This window comes from Somniosus microcephalus, chromosome 9 (genome assembly GCF_052327205.1).
Source record: "Somniosus microcephalus isolate GS21.2 chromosome 9, FLI_Smic_1.0, whole genome shotgun sequence".
Lineage (NCBI taxonomy): Eukaryota > Metazoa > Chordata > Chondrichthyes > Squaliformes > Somniosidae > Somniosus > Somniosus microcephalus.
In genome coordinates this window covers 130,010,302-130,025,062 of record NC_140995.1, presented here as the reverse complement: position 1 = coordinate 130,025,062, position 14,761 = coordinate 130,010,302, and the positions used below count along the sequence as shown (strand labels likewise).

Here is a 14,761-nt window from a genome sequence, read left to right as displayed (position 1 = left end):
ACCCACGGCTCACAGGAAGGTGCAGTGAGATAAGAAAATCAGCAGCACAGGATGCCCCCATCACTCAATCAACTTCTTCATTAAAGTGTGGTGTAGGTCTAACCCTGGGAATACTAAAAGGAACATTTCTGCGCACGGGTGGCAACTGTAACAAGGCTAGTGCTTCAGCTCCTGATCAAACACTGTTAACAACGCAATGCCTTGTGTGTGACTGAAACTAAATAGCCAGTATCACTTCTGCGAGTCCAGCTATTCTAGATTTTTTTTTAAAGCTGTATTTGTTAACCCTTACAGTGCCACCATCTCCAGAGAACTCTGTAGCTTTATAGCTGGCCTTTTAAACAAAATTCCACCTCATGCACTGTGACATTTTTTATTTGAGAAACCAATATTTTGAAAAGTGTAGATGAACAGAGAGACCTTGGTGTACATATACATAAATCCTTAAAGGTGGCAGGGCAAGTTGAAAAAGTTGTTAAAAAAAAGCATATGGGTTACTTGGGTTTATAAATAGAGGCATAGAATAGAAAAGCAAAGAGATCATGCTGGAACTTTATAAATCACTGATTAGGCCTCAGCTGTAGTATTGTAGACAACCCTGGGCACCACACTTCAGGAAAGATGTAAAGGTCTTAGAAAGGTTACAGAGGAGGTTTACCAGGATGTTACCAGGGATGAGGGACTTCAGTTATGAGGAGAGGTTGGAAAAGTTAGGACTATTCTCCTTGGAACACAGAAGGTTAAGAGGTGACCGAATAGAGGTTTTCAGGATGATGAGAGGTTTTGATAGAGTAAATAGAGAAAAACTATTCCCTTTGGTGAGTGGGTCAATAACCAAAGGTCATAGATTTAAAATCATTGGCAAAAGATCTAGAGGGGAGATGAGGAGAAATGTTTTCACTCGGAGAGTTTTCGGGATCTGGAACGCTCTGCCTGAAAAGGTGGTGGAAGCTGATTCCATAAATAATTTTGAAAGGGAGTTGGACAGGTACTCGAGGATGAGGAACTTGCAGGGTTACGGACAAATAGTGGGGGTGTGGGACTAAGCACGACTGCTCTTTCAAAGAGCTAGCACAGGCACGATGGGCCAAGTGGCCTCCTTCTGTGCTGTAAGTTTTTATAATTCTATGAAGATGAAAGTCCAAAGATCTTACTGCAAGACACCAAAAAGTCTGAAAAGAATAGAAAAGATGAGGCAAGTCAGGAAGTAGTGAATAGGAGACTCAAAATTTGGGTCTTAAATGCCTATTAGAAATAAGCAGGAAAAAGGAAAGACAGAGAGAGGTAAGGAGTTCAACAACCTTGAGGCCTTGGAAAAGAATAAGTTAGAGTAGGAGATTGTATATTAAGCCTTATTTAAACACAGTGGATATGAAGGGAGGAGGAACTGCATGTAGGATAGCATATTTGAAAGTTAGAAGGAACAAGAGGAGGAAGTTCAGAGAAGCACTGACCATTGTATAAAATAGAGAAAGCATGAAATATTGTTGGGGGAGGGGGGATTCTCCTCTCCTCTGTAACTGCCTATTCTCCTAGGTGAGCCCTCATTAAGTATGCTTGGTGAGTTCCTGTCGAGGTGCTGCCAAAGGGAGCCTGCTGGAGGTGGTGTTGCAGCAGTGATGATATTGCAACACCAGAAGATTTGCTAAGGAACCTTAAAGTGGCAGAAGCTCCATGGAAATATGCAATGAAGACCGACGGAGACTGAGACTTCAGCAGGCAAGTTTCTAGGGATGACTGGAGGGAGACAAGGCCTCCACAAGGGCCTCGCTTCTATTGGGCGATCACTTGGACTTTACCATCACTTCCTGGGACCTATTGCCATCTTCCACAGTGTGATCATTCTTAGCTGCAGGTGTTGGGATGGTAGTGTGTGGGATTCTAGAATGATTGATCTTTCAGGTTGACATAATTGGCATTTCTCTCTGTACACAAATTGCTTTGTGAGCAACAGGTATTGGTGGTTGTGGATTATGATAACGTATACATGGGCAAGACAAATACTATCACAGGAGCTTCAAGTGTCAGCTTGGCTCAGATGGTAGCAATCGCTTCTGAATCAGAAGGCTATGGGATTTGAACACATGGGGTCGATTTTCAGTGTGCTGTGGAGTCGGGATTGGAGGCATGCGGGGGGTTAAATTCCCAAATTCGGGAGTCCTGACACCATCCCGCCCAAAACCCGCCTCCATGTAAGTTTCAAAGGAGGCGGGTACCCGCCGACCCGAGGCGGGAAGGGATTAGTGCCAATTAACTGCCTGTTAACAGGTAGTTAACAGGCAGTTTTTAGCCTAATCCCTATTTTGAAGGTTGTCGTGTGGGATTCCCGAAGGCTCCAAACCACGCCAAGTTAGAGGAGTCGGGCCGTCGGGTTGAAGGACTTGGAGAGGTCGAGATGTCAGTGTTCAGGTGAGTGATGGGTGCATGAGTGCAAAGGTAAGTGTGTTTGGTGTGTCTAAAGTGTGTAAAGATGGTTAAATGACCTGTACTTACCTTTACAGCCTTCCTTCTTCTAGGTTTCGGGAGTCCATCATTCAGCCGGCACAGAAAGCAGAATGGCTGCGATCTGTCAAAAGTGACAGCCTTCAGCTTTCAGTGCCGGTGAGATTTCTAACTGAGTCTGTGTAGAAGGACTCAGGTTAGAAGTAAGACTGTCAGTGTTTGACAGCTTCAAACAGTTGTGAAACACTGATATTTCATCTGTCAACACATCTTGACAGATGAAATTTCAGTCTGTGACGTCACCTGTTGCCGGGTGGCCCTTAATTGGCCTGCTGAGCCTGCTGGGAGGGCTCAACAAGGTCAATCAAGTTAAAATCGCGTGGATTGGCCGCATCTCGATGGAGGTGGGACTACAACCCGAAAGTTGTAGTCCCGCCTCCTTCCCGACTTCTGAATGAAAATCCAGCCCCTGATGTAGACTGATGCTTCAGAGCAGTAGTGAAGGTTGGTTCATTGTCAGAGCTCCTATCTTTTAGATGAGGTATTAAATCGAGGTCCTGTCTGCCTGCTCAGGATCAAAAGATCGCGAGGCCAAATTTCTGTGAACCTGGGGTGGTAAATGGAGCCCTTTCTGGATGGGAGGGGGTGAAGTTTGGGTTGGGACCTAGTTATACTGAGTCCATGCCGTTTTTTCTGCCTGTGAGAATTTCTGGCCAATGGTTGGGGCAAGCATATAATATGCCTACCCACAAATAAGCAGATGTATTTTGACACCATGCAAATAAGAGAGATGTTTCATATGACTTTTTTCAAATTGAAGCCAGGATAATGAAGCTGTGGCACTGTGCTGCAGCAGCACTCTAGCCTCTCAGGTGAGGAGGGTTCCCCAGTTATGCCGTGAATGGTGTGGTCGCCCACCCAATCACAGATCACAGATCACAGAAACCCCACAGTGCAGATAGAGGCCATTTCGGCCCATCGAGCCTGCACCGACACATATCCCACCCGATCCCCGTAACCCCTACACCAACACATATCCCACCCTATCCCCGTAACCCCATGTATTTAATCCCCCTAACACTAAGGGTCAATTTATCATAGCCAATCAACCTAACCCGCACATCTTTGGACTGTTATAACGTGATGTAGGTGAATGCTTGCTTTCCAGGTACATCTCATGTTGTTTTGTCTATGTTCTGTGGATTGTGCCGTGGGCTCAGCATCGCAACTGGGCCAACTAGAGAGGCATTTCCCCACAGGAAGTCTGAATTCAACACCATCCTATTCTAGCAAATCGCCTCACATAAGAAACCCTGGCAAACTTGATGGGCCGAACAGCCTGTTTCTGTGTTGTAACGTTCAATGATTCCATATGGATCTTGAGATGTACCTGGAAAGCAAGCATTCACCTACATCACGTTATAACAGTGGCCACATGTCATTTGCACATTCAGCAAATAAAATCAATTGCTATAAGGCAGGGTTTTAGTATGGTTTCTCTGTTAGTGAGGTAACTATAGAAAATGGGGCAAGCTATATCAAAAATGTTGGTTTCAAGAGTTTTATATGTTTGCTTTGTTGAGTCATGTTTATCCCTATTAGTGGTAATCCTTATAGTTTTCCAGTCTTATAACCTCAGGTGGCGATGTAACACAATATCCTCAGCAGCTATTTTTAATAAACTGTGTCTACCTGGTTTTCCGCCCTGTCATTCCCTTGCAAATGGAGACAAGCTTGTGACATTTCCTGCAACCTATCAAGCTGACCTTTAAATTGGCAGCATGAAAAGCAAATCCATGTGAGTGTAGTAGACCAGTGTCTCATTGGCTCGTGGTTCATGCACTGCTAGGACCATAAATGAGTCACCTGTGGAATGCAACTGCTCACAGTTCTAAATGTGGCCCGTAAGCTTGGATTAGTACCCTGGAGTTTGGTTGATTACCCTGAAAGCCGGGGAAAAATTTCACCGAGGTTTAATCGCCTGTGGACATTTACCTGTGGCTCATTCAGTTCCCACGGTAGACTCATGAGGTTAAGTAGAGTCCATTGCAGGGAATTTCTTCGAGGGTTCTACCGATTGGCCCCTGTAACTTTGGCAGAAGATCAGCAGAAACCCACTTTAAATGTCCATCCATGGTTACTGCAGCTGACTGGGAGATCTCTCGAGGAAGTTCCTGGCACATGACACGGTCGACACTACCTGGTCTATGGAGGGAATGAGATTTTTGTAAGAACTGCCTTTTCTCATTCCACAGTTTTGGTAAGTCTTTATGTTGTTTGTAAATACTGTGCCCAGTGAGTGGACACAGAACCAGGCCTTTCTCTAGTCACTAACACATAAAGTACTTTTTGCATTTACCATCAACTTCTGCTTTCGATTTCCAAATCATTTTTCAGTCTAGCTGGATGATTTGGCATTAGTTCCATAAGCCTTAGCTTTCTTTAAAATCCTCATATTTAAATTTTATCAAATGGTTTCTGAACATCTAAGTAAATGATATCTCCTGGAGACTCCTTGTGTACTGATTGATTGCACCTGTGCTGCAATCATTGATGGTCTTAAAATTTTGAACTTCAATTGGTCTGAAAATTGACCTTTAGAACTGGTTTTAGAAAATCAAAGGCCAATTTTAAACATGTGGATCAACTTCTAGAATAGATTATATAATCCTGGAGGTAGAAGAAGCCAGTAAACAAAATATTTTGGAACTGAAAATCAGCAGGGTGCGATCCTGGCAGTTAAGTGAGGATCACACACCTATCAGTGCCTTCCAGAATTGACCCTGTTGGAGTTTGTTGAATCCTGGTATAGGGAGCCCTCACCCTGACCCCTGACAACATTTATATTGTCAAAGTAAAGTTACAATAATCAAAAGAGAGAGAGAGAGAGAATTGGGAAGGGGAGGAAAGCACTGCAGTAATAGAGAAACTCCTGAGATGAACCTGAAGTTGTGGTGCTGAAGTTGTACAGTATTCCTGTCTGGCCACAGCTTAAATATTGCATTCACTTCCGGTCACTGAGCTATAGTGCAATCACACCTGCGGCGTTATGTCTGCACCAGTCAGTGTCCCAAGATCTGAATTTAGACAACTCGACACTCTTATGTGGATATGTCAGAGGAGAATCTGTCTTCACTGCCTTTGATTTGCTAAAGAGGCTGCCACTGGTCTATGCCACCTCCTCTAGGCTGCCACTGGTCTATGCCACCTCCTCTAGGCTGCCACTGGTCTATGCCACCTCCTCTAGGCTGGCCTGCAGATAACTTCTGCCTCAGGAAATGTAAAGGGAAGCACAGTGGTAAGTTTTTATGCTACAGGATCCTTCCAAACCACTGCAGGGGATACCTGCCAGATTAGCCAATCTGCAGTTGACCGATGCATCAAGCAAGTGATACACATTATGTATGGGTTGGATAAAACAATACTCAACAACCATAGCACTAATGCACATTGGGTGCAGGTGCTAAGGCCTGCTGTGCTCTGAGTTGACATAGTGCTGTAATGCTAAGGGCCTGTGCACCACGCTGCAGCCAATATTTCTCCCTTAACCAACACCACAAAAACAGTTGATCTGTTCATTCATTCATTATCTGTTTGTAGAAAGCTGCTTTGTGTAAATTGGCTGCCAATTTTGCCTGCATAACAACAATGACTGCACTTCAAAAAGTCATACATTGGCTGTGAAACATTTTGGAACCTCCTGGGGACCTGATAAATCACTATATAAATGCAAGATTTTTTTTCTTTCTATTTTCCTAAGACCTCAAAAAATAGTTAATGAGGTCTTTGCTCCATAATGGTCTCCGAACCAGAACAGCACTGTGGCGCTCACGTTAAGAATCATAGAATCATAGAAATTTACAATACAGAAGGCCATTCGGCCCATCGTGTCTGTGCCGGCTGAAAAAGAGCTATCCAGCCTAATCCTGGTGAAAAACATTTCTCCTCAACTCCCCTCTAATCCTTCTACCAATTACTTTAAATCTATGCCCCCTGGATATTGATCTCTCTGCTAAGGGAAATAGGTCCTTCCTGTCCACTCTATCGAGGCCCCTCATAATTTTATACACCTCAATTATCCAATCTTTCCTCATAGCTAAAATTCTCCAGTCCTGGCTAACATCTTCATAAATCCTCTCCTGTACCCTCTCTAGTACAATCTCATAGAATCATAGAAATTTACGGCACAGAATAAGGCCATTCAACCCATTGTGTCTGTGCCAGCCGAAAAAGAGCTATCCAGCCTAATCCCACTTTCCAGCTCTTGGCCCGTAGCCCTGTAGGTTGCAGCACTTCAAGTGCATATCCAAGTACTTTTGAAATATGATTAGATTTTCTGCCTCTACCACCCTTTCAGGCAGTGAGTTCCAGACCCCCACCACCAATTGGGTGAATAAAATTCTCCTCAACTCCCCTCTAATCCTTCTACCAATTTCTTTAAATCTATGCCCTGGTTATTGGCCTCTCTGCTAAGGGAAATAGGTCCTTCCTATCCACTCTATCTAGGCTCCTCATAATTTTATACACCTCAATCAAGTCTCCACTTTGCCATGTGGGACCTTGGCAAAAACCTTGCTAAAATCCACGTAGACCACATCAAATGCACTACCTTCATTGACCCTCCTTGTTACCACCTCAGAAAATTCAATCAAGTTAGTCAGATACGACCTTCCCTTAACAAATCCACGCTGACTGTCCTTGATTAATCCATGCATTTCTAAATGAGGATTAATACTGTCCCTCAGAATTTTTTCCATTAATTTGCCCACACCGAGGTTAGGCTGACTGGCCTGTAATTACTCTGTCTATTCCTTTCTCCCTTTTTAAACAATGATACAATGTTAGCAGTCCTCTAGTCTTCTGGCACCACACCTGTAGCCAGAGAGGATTGGAAAATGATGATCAGAGCCTCCGCTATTTCCTCCATTGCTTCTCTTAACAGCCCGGGATACATTTCATCCGGGCCTGACAATTTATCTACTTTCAAAGATGCTAAACCCTTTAATATTTCCTCTCACTATGTTTATCTCATCTAATATTTCACACTCCTCCTCCTTAACTACAATGTCTGCATCGTCCCTCTCTGTTGTGAAGACAGATGCAAAGTATTCATTAAGAACCATGCCCACGTCTTCCGCTTCCACACAGGTTACCTTTTTGGTCTCTAATAGGCCCTACTCTTTCTTTAGTTATCCTCTTGCTCATTTTATAAAACATCTTTGGGTTTTCCTTGATTTTACTTGCCAATATTTTTTCGTGCCCTCTCTGCTTCCCTAATTTCCTTTTTAAATGGGCGCTAGATGGTTGGTCTCTTTTCAGTCATGTTCAATCATCCACAATACCTGGAAGGATGCCAAAGCCATGGAAATGGTACAGAAGAGATTTATTAATACAAACACCAGGGGATGAGAGGCTTTAGTTATGAGAAAAACTAGAGAAACTGGGACTCTTTTCACTAGAACAGAGAAGATTAAGAGGTGATCTGATTCATATGTTCAAAAATGATGGGCGGTTTTAATAAAGTAAATAGGGAAAAATTATTTCCATTGGTTGGTGAATCGTAAATGGAAGGTCATCATAAAAAGAGCAAAGGAAGAAGTTAGGAGAAATGTTTCTATGCAGATGGTTATTAGGACATGGAGGACCCTACCAGAAACAGCAGTGGAAGCAGAAACTAAAATTGCTTTAAAAAGGAGGGGGATAAATATTTGAAAATGTAAATCATTAAATGAGTATGAGGAAAGGGCAGGAAATGGGACTAAACGAAAGCTCTTTCAGAGAGCAGGTGGAGTGAGTAGAACGACCTCCTTCTTCGCTGCAAAATTCAATGATTCAGTATTAGCTTGAGCAGTCTGGGCCACTTGGCTGACAGGCAACTGCAAGGGCGTTGATGAAGTGGCGGGGGAGGGAGAAGGAATGCTGCCATCCGACCTCAGTCATCAGACGCTTCATAATGTTGGGCTCCACAAGTCGCTGAATGAAATTGGCCAGCCTCTTCACACTGGACAGGATGGGTTCAAGGCGCTGCGTCAAGCCACGGACCAAGCTGGAGGTGGACTCCTCCATCCCCCTAGCCACGTCCCGTAAGCTTTCAGGCAGGCTCTCCATTGCACCAAGCATTTGGTTTGTCAAACCCATCAGCCGCCGCCTTAAGCTTGGCCCTGTGAGGTCTTCATCTGACTCCTCTACAGCAGAACTAATATGTGGCGTTGCCCCCCACCCCCAGTTCACCTGTGGTGACCCTTCCACCCGGCGTGGCTGCTGCCCGCTAGTTCCCAGTGCAGGGCACTGTGAGGATCCCTGTTCTACCCTAGCCTCTAAAATACACAAGGTGCCAGTCTCTGAGCTGGTACCTGCGACAGTGGTAGCAATTGGCGCAGTGCCTTCTTCCTCTCCTCCTCTTCCCTTGCGGGGGGGCGGGGGTGAGGTGACTCTTCCTCCTCCTCCAGTTCCTCCAGGGGCCGAGGTGGATCTTGCTCCTGGGAGCCTGCAATCATAAAGCTAGAAGGGTTAGGGTGCAGCACGTGTGGCCATTATAGGAGGATGTGTGTGATGAGAGCATGTGGAGCTTGTGAATGAGGATAGATTTGGGGGACTGGGGATCAGGAATAGTTGTGGATATGTAAGGAAGCTGGCATGTCCACATACCTCTAGTCGATATGTCCCCTGCTCTGCCTGTGGCCACGGCGCCTGCTACTCCCCTCCTGATCTTGGTCAGCACGGCCTCCTCAAGTGGAGTGATATCATGCAGTCGTGCTTCCCCTCCCCCGGTGGGGGTCCTGCTGCCGCCTGTTATGTGCTATCTTGTCCTGGAAGAGAAAGAGTGGTGATTGTGAATGAGTGCATTGGCAAGTGTGTTTGTGTGATGCCTCACATGGTTGAAGAACTGTGTGTTATGTCTAAGGTGTGGGTAGTGCCTGTGAAGGATGCAGTAGTGTGGGTTGTGTGAATGTCAGTGTAGAGTTAGATGTTGGATGCAGTGTGTTGAGGTTGCGATGCTGGTGGTGGTGCAGTTATTGAGAAGTGTGTTTGTGAAATGGGACCTTACCTTGACCACTCGTGTCAAATCATTATTTTTTTGTGGCAATGGAGTACAAAGGGATCTGGGGGTCCTGGTGCACAAAACTCAAAAGGTTAGTATGCAGGTGCAGCAAGTGATTAAGAAGGCCAATGGAATGTTGGCTTTCATTGCTAGGGGGATAGAATATAAAAATAGGGAGGTATTGCTTCAGTTGTACAAGGTATTGGTGAGACCGCACCTGGAATACTGCGTACAATTTTGGTGTCCATACTTAAGAAAGGACATACTTGCTCTCGAGTCAGTACAAAGAAGGTTCACTCGGTTAATCCCGGGGATGAGGGGATGGACATATGAGGAGAGGTTGAGTAGATTGGGACTCTACTCATTGGAGTTCAGAAGAATGAGAGGCGATCTTATTGAAACATATAAGATTGTGAAGGGGTCGGATCGGGTGGATGCGGGGAAGATGTTCCCGATGATGGGTGAAACTAGAACTAGGGGGCATAGTCTTAGAATAAGGGGCTGCTCTTTCAAAACTGAGATGAGGAGGAACTACTTCACTCAGAGGGTGGTAGGTCCATGGAATATGCTGCCCCAAAAAGCTGTAGAAGCTACATCATTACATAAATTTAAAACAGAAATAGACAGTTTCCTAGAAGTAAAAGGAATTAAGGGTTACGGGGAGCGGGCAGGAATTTGGACATGAGTCTAGGTTCGGATCAGTCATGGCCCTGTGGGTAGCGGAGCGGGCCCAGGGGCCGTGTAGCCTGATCCTGCTCCTATTTCGTGTGTCTAATTCTGTTAGATTCAGGAGATGGTTCTGTGATAGTGGATTGGCGGCTAGGATCAGATCAGCCATGATTTTATTGAATGGCGGAGCAGGCTCGAGGGGCCGATTGGCCTATTCCTGCTCCTATTTCTTATGTTCTTATGTCCTAGGGTAGTGCTCCCGGCTGTGATCTCCTCTGCGATCTTCTCCCACATCCACCGCATTAGTTGCCTCTGTGGCCTCCTTCACCCCTGGGGGTACAGGACATCCCTCCTCCACTGTACCTCCTCCACCAGTGCCGCCTCTGAGAACTTGTGAGCCCGCTCCCTCGGTGCCTAAGCCATCCTGAAATGTGCCGTTGTCTGTCAGCCAGTGCACTCCACACCTTCAGTGGAAGTGAGTACATGGAGGCTACATATACCACTCCTGGAAAATTGCTCCTAATCAGCGCTTGTGAGCTAAACGTGCAGGTCTCCATTTTAGCACCTCCAGGCACAGTTACATCATGGTAATCAGCAGTTATCCCCAAAATTGCAGGCTAAAACCAGACTTTTAAACAGGCTTACTAGCACAGCACCCACTTAGCACCTGTTTTCACCCTTTCCCCAAAATAACCCCCAATGCCTTTTAAAAGAGGTAAGCCATCAATGTATTGTAGGCCATACTGCTGTTGTGCAATTGAGTTATTGAGTGAGAGTGCGTGTAAGGGAAAAAAAGGAGTGGCATTACTCCAAACTCTCCCTCCCCTACTCCTTCCACAGACACTGGCCAAAAATGCCCAGAATCATCTCCTCAAATTTTGAAAGGTCTTTTAAACAGGGAGGACCACTGCCAGTGCACATTCACTGCTTGTGGTTGTGAGCAGCCTTCTCCTGGAAGCACACACAAGATATCCAGATGCTGAAAATTGACAGAGCACCAGATGGCCAAGCCTGTGGTCAGTTCACATCACTCCTTGTGTGAATGCAATCCAATGCAGCTGCATGTCCGTCCTGGTGGCAGTGCTGGTTTGGAGCACTCTTATGTACTGCAGTGTAAGCTGTTCGTGTGCCCTCAAAACATTGTGCCTTACAGACTTTCAGCAGTAGAAGAGTGCTGAAAGGGGGAAGATTGTTTCCGTGCTTTGTGTGCTACCTCCTTATGAAAGCTGCAGCTCACACTTTTGGTTTGTGTTTCCACAATCCACACTCTCGGTGGGGTGCAGCACTCACACAGAATGTGTCCTGGGAAATCGCAGCCTGCGTGATTTTCTGCCCATTAGAAGTAAAGTTGTTTGTGTCCAGGTCTCTGACAATTGTAAAAATAATAACTACAAGAGAGAGACATGAGTGCAATAATAATAGAAAACCAAATTATGGTTATAGTTATGGATGTCTGTGTGAAATTCCTTCATCCATTAACCTGTTTATTTTAAAGGGGTTAATGCTTTTGCTAGAATAGTGGACCGAGGAATTTGATGCAACTACGTTAACATGTCACCGTAAACCTGCCGATGAACTGCAGTCCATCCCTAGATTTACTGCCCAAGTGGTGGCTTTCTAGTGCTGGCACTGGAGTGTGGAGGGGGAAGAGGTAATTGCAACTCTGGTGGTGCTAATCTTGCACTATCATCAGAAATAAATTGCCCTTGCATTGGGCCAGTAAATCCCCCATGTCTCAGCTCAGTGACTTTATTATTTCTCTTAATGATTCCACATTCCAGGTGGCGCATACTATCAAATTCCTCGGAATTCTCTTGGACTCCTCACTGACTTTAATCAGCATGCCAGAATGCTTCAGGAGAGCATCTTAGGGTTATTCAGCTAATCTCAGCATATTAAGACCATTTTCAGACAAGAGTCTTTAGTTGTTATATTTTGCCACAATTAAATTACACAGATGGCCTATTTAATGTCATAGACATGCTTAAAAAGTCTAATTCTTCCTTTACCAAATCATCCACCAAGAAGATAAAAACATTTCCAACAGTAATTGACAATTACAATCCTAACTAGTGCAAGTAAACCTTTTGACTTATGCGAATGGTGCTTTTTGCCGCACATCAGTGTTAAACAAACAAAAAAGGCACCCACTACAAACAAACAAATAATGCCTAGCTTCTGCACAGTGGATTTACAAATGCTTATGAAACAATCCACAAACTTACAAAGTTTATTTTCAGGCACAAGAACCAAACATGGGTAAAGCCCTTTGTGTAAGCTCCCTTGATGGTTCAGTTGGTGAAGTACTGTGTACAGACAGGAAGGTCCCAGGTTTGATTCCTGGTATGTGCTGAGTTAACAACCTGGGGAGTCGTAGATGTGCTACAATTTGCCTTAATGCCCCTGGGCTAGAGGGTACAAAATCAGCCAGAGCTCCCTATTAAATAAATAGCTAAATGCCTATTAATGATGCCTGCCAGAATGGGCATGTGAAAACATCTGACTCAGCTATGATGCTCTCAAACACCCAGAGTTGAATAGCCAGCCAACACTCACTGTCTAAGCTCATACATGAAAAATGGACACTTCATACAGCATTTTGTAATATTATGGAACAGATTTGCTGCATATCATCACCTAGTCAATGGGATGCACATGTTCCAGTGTTCCACTATTAGTGTGTCAGGATATCATCAGTCAGAGTGAATTGAAAGACATTTTGAGGGAAAGATTGGTGCATCAGTCTGTGGTACTCTGACTGATAGCTATTCCATCTTCGGGGGGACCAGTGACAACAAATGATGCATAATCTTGCAATCTTACTTTCAGCAAGCTATGCTTGGAAGAACTATGACATACGGAATAGATTCCTTATAGAGGACCCCACAGTACAACCTGAAGGATCAAACCTTCCTTGCAAACAGTGGACAACCATCAACCGCCTCAGAACTGGTCATGGTAGATGCTGCCACCTTCTCCATAGATGGAAGATTAAAGCATCACCATCATGCGACTATGGAGCTCCGAATCAAACCCTGGAGCACCTCATTGAGCACTGCCCTCGGAGGAAATTCACAGGCAGCCTACAAGATATCCACACTGTTACACCAGAAGCTTTGGCCTGGATATCTGACTTGGATATTGACATTTGATTTGTTTTGCTACTGCCATACGAAGGAAAGAAGAAGCTAAAATGTATCTTCCTCAGAGTTCTTGTTTACTGTTAGTTACATTTTTTACAATTGGAAGTTACACTGATTTTAGATGGGGGTCCTTTTGCGCTTGAAAATAACGTGACAACATTCATGCATTTTTTGTAGATATTTATGTTTTTTAAGATATTGAATTCAACATCATTTAACTTGCATGGCACGCATAATCCAAAGTTTTTCTATTTTCTTTATGGTTTGGAATAAAGGTTTCATATTAACCACTTCCTTGTTCTGTGTCTCTTTCTTCTGACCAATATATAGTTTTCCTTTGCTTGTTGTCTAAAAGTTGCACAAATCCCAACCTTGATGAGTACCTCTCTGTTCTTGGCCCACAGTGGGGTAGGACCTTGGGTGCTTGGGCCATAGGTGGTCTTGACTGCGCTAAAGAATCCATGCACCTCGTGGTTGTTGGCTAGCTGCTGGATCTCCTACGCTTTCTCCACCCACCATCTGTTCTTTAGGTCGCGAGTTTTTTGTTGGACCTCGGCCTTCAGGCGTCTGTAGAGCTGCTTTCTTGCTCGCGAGTTCTGTTGCTGTTTCCAGATCAGGCATGCCTTGCGCATGCGGCTTATTAGCTCCTGGATCTCCTGGTCATTCTCGTCGAACCAGTCTTGGTGTTTCCTGGTCGAGTGACCGAGCGTCTCTTCACAGGTGCTGATTATGGAGGCCTTGATTGCAGACCAGGCACTGTGGACACTGTGGCCCCGATTTTCGGCTTGTGTGGGAAATGGTCGGGTTTCCCCGAATGTGGGGTTTCTGACACACATAAAAAAAGTGTCAGCCAGCTCCACGCAATTTTCCCTTAAGTGGCCAATTAATTCCCAGCAGGTGGGAAGCCTTGCTAATTGTCCAATTCCAGTCAGAAATCCCCACAGTATGATGTCATCATTCATGGTGCTTTCAAGGTCCATAGCAAGCACTGCATCGTCCGAAGGCTTCCAAATGAACCATACAGGATGGCAGAGGAGCCTGCAGCAGCTGTGGCCAGTGCCAGACCCCGAGCTGCCTTCAAATTCGACGAGGCTTCACTGCAGTCATTATTGGATGGGGTTAGGGCCCACAGGGAGGTCCTCTTCCCTAGGTCAGGGAGGAAGAGGCCTCCCACTGAGACCAATGCTGCATGGATGCGGGTGTCAGCAGATGCCAACTCGCAGGGAGTCACCAGAAGAACCTTGGCATTACATCTCTAACTCCTTCCTTTACTCCCCCACAGTACCATCCAGAGCCCCCGTCCTCACTGTGGAGGAGGAAGAGGCTGTGTAGCCAGATTCCTCAGCCAAAGCTCCAACCTCTGAGGGCACAGCGTCAGCAGAAGTAAGCGCACCCAGCACCAGTGCAGACACTCGCACCTCGGGGGGACCTTCGGGACATAGAGTAGTGTTGTCACCTGGTGTTT

General features: G+C 45.2%; 1 long non-coding RNA gene across 1 annotated transcript; it reads left to right on the top strand.

Annotated features, from left to right (window-relative positions):
• The first annotated feature begins 4,265 nt into the window (after positions 1 to 4,265).
• Positions 4,266 to 13,466, top strand: LOC147112687 (uncharacterized). Its single transcript, XR_015079447.1, has 2 exons — positions 4,266 to 4,702; positions 12,983 to 13,466. It is a non-coding gene; the product is annotated as an uncharacterized LOC147112687 (long non-coding RNA).
• Positions 13,467 to 14,761: the final 1,295 nt, after the last annotated feature.